This window comes from Polypterus senegalus, chromosome 1 (genome assembly GCF_016835505.1).
Source record: "Polypterus senegalus isolate Bchr_013 chromosome 1, ASM1683550v1, whole genome shotgun sequence".
NCBI classification, from domain to species: Eukaryota; Metazoa; Chordata; class Cladistia; order Polypteriformes; family Polypteridae; genus Polypterus; species Polypterus senegalus.
Window position 1 is genome coordinate 297,413,733 of NC_053154.1, and position 10,073 is coordinate 297,423,805.

General features: G+C 39.9%; 1 protein-coding gene across 1 annotated transcript in view; it reads right to left on the reverse strand.

The window, feature by feature from the left end:
- Positions 1-8,013, reverse strand: part of LOC120514241 (inositol 1,4,5-trisphosphate receptor-interacting protein-like) — a 37,390-nt gene extending 29,377 nt beyond the window's left edge. Inside the window, exon 1 of the mRNA XM_039734515.1 lies at positions 7,683-8,013. The gene's annotated coding sequence lies outside the window, so the exon portion shown is untranslated. The remainder of the gene's footprint in view (positions 1-7,682) is intronic.
- Positions 8,014-10,073: the final 2,060 nt, after the last annotated feature.

Here is a 10,073-nt window from a genome sequence, read left to right on the forward strand (position 1 = left end):
CTATCTATCATATAATACCTCTATCTATCTATCTATCTATCTATCTATCTATCTCTAACAAAACACATGAATTATGTAACATGAGTAACATGAGATTTTTCTCCTTTTTCCATGGAAATTTTTCACAGAATTTGTCATTTACAACATTAGTCACTTTTGCCTTCTACTAAGTCATAAACTTTTTCTCTCAATTCTACATGAAAAAGTGAGATTACAAATTTTTCTCAGCCACAACTTCAAAGTATATAGGGTAAACAACATATAAAAAAGTATATTTTTTGGGTGAGGTGTTCCTTTAAATAATTGAGTAATAACAAAAGGTCTCTCCTTTACAAGACTTGGCTGGGAACATCCAAAGCGCTCTAGCTAATGTGGTGACTGGGCCAAAAGAAGTCAGTTTCCAAGAATGCTTCAGGGGTGAAAGGACTGACACATAAAATTAGTAATGTTAAATTAATCTACTTAATATCAATCTATTAAACTGCACGACAGACCTCTTATGTAGGCTTTTGCATTTATAGTAAATATGGTTGGTCTTATGACTACAGAGTAACAGATGTCCTCCGGTCCACTAGATGACAGAAGGGGCACTCTGCTGTACTTATGGGAAAACAGGCTATTTACAGATTGCCTGCCACTAATAATAATAATACCTGGGGCAGGTACAGGAAGTTCAAGACCTTCTGTGCACATATTTGAACGCAGAAATCAACCCCAGTAGTACTGTACTGTTTTTTTTTTTTTTATTATTATTTATTAATTTTATTACAATCAATACATAGCAATCAAGTTTTTACAAAAAAAAAAGAATTATGCTAAGAACAGATCGATCCCCACCCTTGAGAGAGAGAGCAAGCCAAACGGTGTAAAATTTTAGGCTTTTAAAAATACCTAAATCAACAAATTCTCTGTGCTTTATAAAATCATTTCAAAATATTACTGATTAGATCCTGCCATGTTTTGAAAAAGTCTGCACAGATCCTCTAACTGAATATTTGATTTTTTCCAATTTTAAATAATATAACACATCAGTACTGTACTGTTTAATGCCAGACTGTAGGATTACACCTTAGATTTTTTTTGTCTGAATTTTTTCACAAAAAAGTAATTTTTTTTTAGCATAGTTTCCACCCAAAAGGGATCATTTTAAGGCGCATTCATATATAACACAAAACACACCTACTATGATAGCCTGGTCTACATGTATGTCTGTCTGCATAAAACAATTTGACCTCCAGTCGATCAAAATTTGGCAGAATTATTACTCTTCAAGGAAATTTGTTGAAACAGTTTAGGTTTTTTATAGATATCTTAAATACAGTGCACTGTACACATTTTTGAAAGTTCAAAATCTCCTTCTGAAAAGTATTGACAAATTTCTGAACCTGTCTATCTTTAAACAGACAAACATTCTATGTGACCTGAACTAAAAATTAGTTTACTGTTTCAGTTTTCCCTTGAGTGTGGTTACTTCAACTTGTATATTTTAAATATTTTTCCTCTTTTACTTGTTTGACAGCTGCTTCTGGTGGCACAACAGTGAGACACCTTTGGTTAGTGCACTGAAGAAAATACACCTCAGAGCAGGATGGAATGGGTCAAAGGTAGGCTGGGGTGGGTGGCCGAGTGTCATCACACAATAATGGTACGATGTTAGATGTGTATGTATTTATTCAATTCACTAATAATAGTATCTTTATTTATTTAATACATAAGTAATGATATTATTTATCTATTAATCACCGTAGGGATGGCACGGTGGCGCAGTGGTAGCGCTGCTGCCTCACAGTTAGGAGACCCGGATTCGCTTCCCGGGTCCTCCCTGTGTGGAGCTTGCATGTTCTCCCCGTGTCTGCGTGGGTTTCCTCCCACAGTCCAAAGACATGCAGGTTAGGTGGATTGGCGATTCTAAATTGTCCCTAGTGTGTGCTTAGTATGTGGATGTGTGGGTCCTGCGGTGGGTTGGTGCCCTGCCCGGGATTGGTTCCTGCCTTGCGCCCTGTGTTGGCTGGGATTGGCTCCACCAGACCCCCGTGACCCTATGTGGTCGGATTCAACGGGTTGGAAAATGGATGGATGGATAATCACCGTACAAGGTAAGTACAGTCACTTAATGTACCAGAATGCCAGGGTAGGTCTTGTTAAATGGTAACAGTCTGCCTCAGTTACAGCAACTCACAGCTCCTTGAAACTGAAGTAGATAAGTGATGTGACATTCGTGTCCGTAAAATTAAAAAACAGAAGAAATGAATGAAAGCTTGGTGACACTTTATGTTACAGAGACTAAATGTGTACTCTGCTTCCCATAACCTGTTACAATAAACACAACCTCATGGCTGTTTCTCTTAATACTATAAATTTATCGGCAAAGCACTACAATGACCCACTACCTATCATGTTTGTATACAGCCAACAATTTTAGCTTGAGGTTTCAGCCCAGATTTTACATATCCATCGGGTACTTCTTTCAAAAATGCTATAAATGAGAACTTTTAGCTACAACTAACAACAACACATGAATTTGTTCATCTGCTATGAAAGCAACCTCAACCATATCATATTGCAAAATGGTATTTAAAACATGTGTTATGTACACTAATAGTACATATAATTATATTCTATTACCAGTTATTTTTGAATATGACACACTGTTATAAAAATATGTAATAAATGAAACAGTGATAACAAACTGATGAAGTGATTGGAAATTTTTTAAAATGCTTCAAACTTGAATGTTACGCCATGTGTTTTCTTACTTGTATCTGTTATTTTAACCCATGCTGTTTGTAGTGAAGGGGTGGTGCAGTGGCACAGTGGGTAGCGCTGTTGCCTTGCAGTTAGGAGACCTGGGTTCGCTTCCCGGGTCCTCCCTGTGTGCAGTTTGCATGTTCTCCCCATGTCTGTGTGGGTTTCCTCCGGGTGCTCCGGTTTCCTCCCACAGTCCAAAGACACGCAGGTTAGGTGCATTGGCGATTCTAAATTGTCCCTGGTGTGTGTGTGCCCTGTGGTGCCCTGCCCAGGGTTTGTTTCCTGCCTTGCACCCTGTGTTGGCTGGTATTGGCTCTAGCAGACCCCGTGACCCTGTAGTTAGGATATAGCGGGTTGGATAATGGATGGATGGATGTTTGTAGTGAAAGATTTCTAATCTCAAGTTTCTATGGAGAAAAGATATATATAAAGAAAAGATAATATAGTTTCTCATACAATGGACTTTAATAGGAGCCAACGGAGAACACTTGAAATCAGTAAACAATTTTAAAACGTCAACACTCTAAAACATGATTCAGGAGACCTTGACCTGATACTGATGAGCACTAAATGCATGGTTACAAGGTAAAAATTCAACTTTAATGATTTTATTAAACCTTGTGAAATGCATACGTTATTTGGTATGTCATAGTGACACAATAATAATTCAAATTATTTCAACTTACGATTGTAAAGTATGTAATTTGAGCTTCAATTCAAATTCACCGACAAAAAACAAAAACTACATTGTAGTAACATAATCAAGTTGGTTGGGTGATGTGATTTTTCTCCACCTTCATTTGAAACAGGATGTTTTAAGTTCCTGCACACTTAAAATGTCTGCACAAGCTAGTGCAGAAACACTTGCTTAGAGTGAGTATTAATTTATTTAAAAATATATTCTTTGACCCATGATATAATGTACAATATTTTTATGCTGATGTCACAATTTAACTTGAAAATTCTAAGAACTAATTAGATAAAACTATTTGAAACAACCTAAATCTATGAAATGTCAGCATAAAAATGTATATTGCTACTTATATTTACTAAGCACAAGATACATAAAGGGATGGCACAGTAGCTCAGTGGTAGATAGCACTGCTATCTCACAGTAAGATGACCAGCGTTCACATCCCAGGTGGATCCTGTATGGACTTGGCATGTTCTCTCTGTGTTGGTGTGGGTTTCCTCCTACAGCCCAGAAGACATGCAGGGCAGGTGAATTGGCATTGCTAAACTGGTTGCTCACACTGTGGAAGGCTGGTGCCCTGTCCAGGGATTGTTCCTGCCTGTACACTATGCTTATTGGGTTAGGCTCCAGCTGCCCTGTAACCCTGCCCTGGTTAAGCAGATTTAGAACATAAATTGACGGCACTTAAAATAACTTTACACACTGAGAAAAAAGTACTTAGTAACAATTTATTTTATGTAGCCTTCTTAAAAATGTGGGTCTATACTGCTAATTAGATAGATAGATAGATAGATAGATAGATAGATAGATAGATAGATAGATAGATAATAAAGTTACTATATGATAGATAGATAGATAGATAGATAATAAAGATACTATATGATAGATAGATAGATAGATAGATAGATAGATAGATAGATAGATAGATAGATAGATAATAAAGATACTATATGATAGATAGATAGATAGATAGATAATAAAGATACTATATGATAGATAGATAGATAGATAGATAGATAGATAGATACTTATATACATGGTAATTAAAAGTACTTTTAAATGTAAAGAAAAAGCTAATTCACCTTACTCACTGAAGTATATTGAATCTACTTAATTTTAACAGTTGACATCATTCAGAAAGCTAATTGCTAACTGTTTAAATAATCTTTTTTGGTGACCTGAAACATTCATTTTTACAGTACAGGAAAAAATCTCAAGTTACTCATGTCACATAATGCGCATGTCAATTATCTAGTCATATACTCACAACACCCAAAACCCACCTCCCCGGTGACTGCTAATTGACTGGCTTCGTCAAAGGCTCAATTGCCCCTGAACCTGCTTTACTTTTGTGCACTGTTCATTTTCCAGAAGTGTATTTAATTAACAAATATTTCAGCAAACATTCATGTGTATTGAACAGTATGAGCATACAAATGGAAAACTGACACAACCATTAGGGGCTGTTCATAAAAGAGGTCGCTCCCCAGGGACAAGGGGTTGCAATTCATGTAATGATATGTGATGAACAGGGAAGGGGTGTTGACATATTGTGATGTCACAAAGCTGTGGGATAACTGATACTGTTTACGGTCAGAGCTGGCTACACTTTTAGGTCTCGAGTTTATGCAGGGATGCCAAATCAGCTATCATGCATTGCAGGTAACCCAACATCACCAGTGGTGCAGCAGCAGCATAGTCTGAACTCAGTCATCAGTCAACGTACCACCAACTTAATAAAGATGCCTGAACGAGAAACAGTAGGAACCCTCCACATGTTTCTGTCTCTTTTTGCAGCTTTAAGTTTGAAGATGAACAATATCCTTCATCCATCCATTATCCAACCCACTATATCCTAACTAAAGGGTCACGGGGGTCTGCTGGAGCCAATCCCAGCCAACATAGAGCACAAGGCAGGAAACAAACCCTGGGCAGGGCGCCAGCCCACCGCAGGGTGCACACACACCCACACACTAGGGACAATTTAGGATCACTAATGCACCTAACCTGCATGTCTTTGGACTGTGGGGGGAAACCGGAGCACCCGGAGGAAACCCACACAGACATGGGGAGAACATGCAAACTCTACGCAGGGAGGACCCGGGAAGCAAACCCAGGTCTCCTTACTGCGAGGCAGCAGCGCTACCACTGCGCCACCGTGCCGCCCAACATCCTTCATTGTTCAGGTACAATATTTCGTTTTGTTCAACATGTCACATCAGTGACAGTAACTGCCCATTGGCAACACAAGCCGATGGTGGTAATCACAAATGGCAGAAAAAAAGGGAGAAAGTGTAGAAGAAAGAAGCAAGATGAAGATGATCTGGCCTCTGTGTCCCAGAAACAATATTAATGTCTGCAATGTCCTTGTTTTCACATGGCAGATCACTCCTCATCGCAGAGGTGGGGCAAATAAGCAAGTATTAGAATAAAACTGTTCGGTGAACTCAGTTATTTTATTATGCAACAGTAAACCTCTTACAAGCAGTTTGCATTTGCAGTTAAAGCATTACCTGTGCACAGTGCCAATGATAATTTGCTTTATTAAAACACAGACTGGTAAGAGTTTTGTGTTGTTATTTTGAGAGTGTTTAAGCTCACTTGCTTGCTTCCTATTGGTGGGCCCTACATTTCTGACACCATTACTGGAAGGGGGTTAGGAGATTTGTGACGAAATGTGATGGGGGGGGGGCATAAATCTGGGCCAAAATAGTGTGAACTCACTGTTATGCAATGCAAGTAACTTTAGATTCAGTTCATGGATGATTAAATGTTTACTGCTCTTTACGGTTGGCCCTGACTGGCCCCACTGAATCCACTATATCTCTGTCTGTACAAACAACACAGGGTAAGTAACTGATACAGAAAATACTTTTTGGATGTAGTATTCCTTTAATGCAGGCTAAATTTGATTCCCACATACCAGTACCAACACAGTACTGTACTGCTTTTGAAGGAAACCACTCCCCAACCAAACCCTCCTCTTTAGTGATAGCAAGGAATGATAAGAAAAGTGAAATGCATTAACCAGGCTGTTTTCAAGTGAGCAGATATGGAGCTGCTGCCTGTGCGGATTTGCAAAGAGCTACTAGCTATTTCTAGCTGCACAAGTCTGGCAACCAAGATGTGGCCAGCACTTTGTGTCACCTTGATTAGAAATGGCCACTTTCATCATTTTACACTTGCTCCTGGAAGTCGGTCAATTCAAGAAGTGTAGAGGCGGAGGCGTATGATGTCATATGAACTGATAAGTCGGATGTCGCGTGCACCTGTGTCGGTATAATGTAATATGAGGAAGTGGTATTTAAATGGAACTGATTCCCCCTTTGCGAGACCTCTAAAATAAAAAAATGCTGATCTGCGCGCGAAACTAAAATCACAATATGTCTTGAATAAAGAAAATTTACGTTGCTATGTAAACAAGCAACCGAATTTTTAAAAGCTCGATCGGACAAAAGTAGCCACTACACGTAGATCGCAAGATACTCTCAATGGGGTTAAATCGTAAAGTCTTAACGTAAAGTCCCGTTTGATTAGGTACGGAGCACTGGGTTAGTCCTCTAAACTCTGCAATGAAACGTAAGAGAAGAGTACCTCGTGCGCTGCATAGGATGTCTCCTTGATTTATGAGGCCCGGCGTCCTTGTGCTGTGCAGCAGGTAAATAACGGGAAACGCAAATTGAGGAAATATTTGCACAATACCTCGTGCACCTGTAAGCATCGGTCACTTTTTCATATTTAATGTTCTGCTATCTGATGTACACTTTTAAATTTAACGTTGAACGCTTCACTTTGTGTCGTCGCCTGTGCCACCACGCTTCGCGCGCCGCTGGGTCTCTTCTGGGCGGCTCCAGCAATCCCTTCCGCGCTCCGCCGCTACAAAGCATCCTTTTCCCGCTCCTACGCACATACCGGTTTTGTATCTTTTTAACGCAGAGTGTATATTTTTAGGGTTTAACTTTTTTGGACCGAACACGCCTTCAGCCTGCGCTGCTTAAAACGAAAAAAAAGTTAACGCTTTGTCGAGGCTCATTTAACCGCAAAGCAACCCATAGGCCAAACAAAAGTCCAATCTGAAACTTTCCAGTCTCGCTAACGTGGTGTAATATCGCGGAAGAAAACGAACCAGATAGTAGCTCTCGATTAATGTGTCAGTAAACATACAAGACTTTACATGATGCTATAAGCTGCGTAGGTATTGCGGAATGGACTTTATACAAAAAAAGAAAACGATACCCACTTGTCCTTGTCTTTATCTACCGGAGGCACATTCCAGGTGCTCGGGAGCCGAAGAGAAACTCCCCTGAGTTCGGCTCGGACGGTAGGCAGCTTTCACTGCGGAAAGTACAATAAGTTCTTTTTACTGTCTTCCTCTTTTTTTCTTGATGTGCGTCTACAGAGGGGCTGGCTCAACTCGTTTCCTGCACGTAGTGATGAGAAAGTTTTTCCTCCGTCTCAAAAAATAAGCGGCTTGAACAGCTATGTCAGCCCCCGAGCCACTGTGCGACCCTCCCGCCTCCTAGCGCTTTTCTTTAAGGTCGTCCGCACTGTTCCTGTAATTAAAGTCCCTGCCTTCCCACTTTGTGATGCGAACCCAAGAGGACTGTGGTGACCGTTATATTCGTCACAGTTCATATGCAAATTATGGGACGTGTGTACCTATTCTTCAGTTGTTAGAATATTCCATGAATATATATTTCATTTTGTAAAAAGGAAAACTTTCGTGTACCATATAACTACATTTTAAACTGATATTGGAAAAAATGAATTAAAGAAAGTATAAGCAGTCAAAAGCATATTGTACCTGCCCCAAATAACTAAACTTTAAACTGAAAATGGAAACAATGGAATAAAAGAAAATATAAAAAAAACCATTAATTCTCTCAGTTAAGTGAAGGCTTAATTATTATTATTTTCATATTATGGAGCACTCTTTCTCAATAACAGTTAATATCCGACTGTCTCCCCTATTTCTGCATTTATGTGCTTGCCAGATCTTCCTGTATCATAGGGTTCATAAGGTCAATATTTTTGCATATACATGTAATGCTGGAACTATAACTCTATTGTGTTAAACTGTTTAAGTGTTGAAACTGTTAAATTGCCAACCCGTCTCTGCCTACTACAGTAAATGCAATACACCGCATTAACAATTACACCCTAGGCAATAGTTTTAAGGTTGAGATTAATGTCACTCAGGTTCTTCTTAATCCAATCTGGAAAGAAAATAGAGTGCAATCCTTAAAATGTTATTTACGAGATCAAAAGGAAAATCCAATGACAAAGTGGCATTGAAGGATGTACAGTGAGTTCCAAAGGAAAAGCTGAGTAAAGGAAAGGAAAACTCACAAAGCCAAAATTGAACAGAAACTCACTCAGAAACACATGAAGGATGGTTAGAATGGACTGGGCATAATTACTGGGGTCAAGCAATCCAGTGTGCATGTGCTAGAAGGGGATGTGGACAAAGCTGACACCCTGCAGTCCTTTTTTAATAGATTTTCCCTGTCACTGTCACCTTCTTCCAAAGACCAGTTGCTCCAAACCATCCCTATTACATCATTATCTCCTACCAGTTCAACTTGAATGGCCAGTGATGAATCCACTTCTGACCATCAGTATGAGTTGTTCATAACTGAAGAACAAGTAAGGAGATACAGAGGAATCTACACACATGAAAAGCTTCAAGACCAGATGGAGTCTGTCCTTGAGTCCTTAAGACCTGTACTAACAAACTTTGTGGTGTCCTCTGTCATCTGTTCAGTCTGTAGCGAAGGCTTCAGAAAGTGCCACTGCTGTGAGAAACATCCTGCATTGTTCCTGTTCCAAAGAATACAGGCACCTCTTCACCTAAAGAGTACAGACCAGTGGGATTTATGTCTGCATCATGCAGACCTATAAATACCTGGGAGTGCAGCTGGATGATAAATTGGACTGGACTGCCAATACTGATGCTATGTGTAAGAAAGGACAGAGCCGACTATACTTCCTTAGAAGGCTGGCGTCCTTCAACATCTGCAATAAGATGCTGCAGATGTTCTATGAGACGGTTGTGTCGAGCGGCCTCTTCTACCTGGTGGGGGAGGCAGCATAAAGAAGAGGGACGCCTCACGCCTGGACAAACTGGTGAGGAAAGCAGGCTCTATTGTATGCACGGAGCTGGACAGTCTTGACATCCGTGGCAGAGCAACGGGCGCTGAGCAGGCTCCTGTCAATCATGGAGAATCCACTGCATCCACTGAACAGTATCATCTCCAGACAGAGGAGTAACTTCAGCGACAGACTGCTGTCACTGTCCTGCTCCACTGACAGACTGAGGAGATCACTCCTCCCCCACACTATACGACTCTTCAGTTCCACCCGGGGGGGTAAATGCTAACATTATACAAAGTTATTGTCTGTCTGTTATACCTTCATTGTTATCACTTTTTAATTTAATATTGTTCTTTATCAGTATGCTGCTGCTGGAGTGTGTGAATTTCCCGTTGGGATTAATAAAGTATCTATCAATCTGTCTATCTATCTATCTGAAAACATTTGAAAAACTAGACCTGGACTATATGAGTCTTCTTGTGGTGGACCACCTGGATCCACTGCCGTTTGCCTATCGGACAAAGATTAGAGTGGAAGA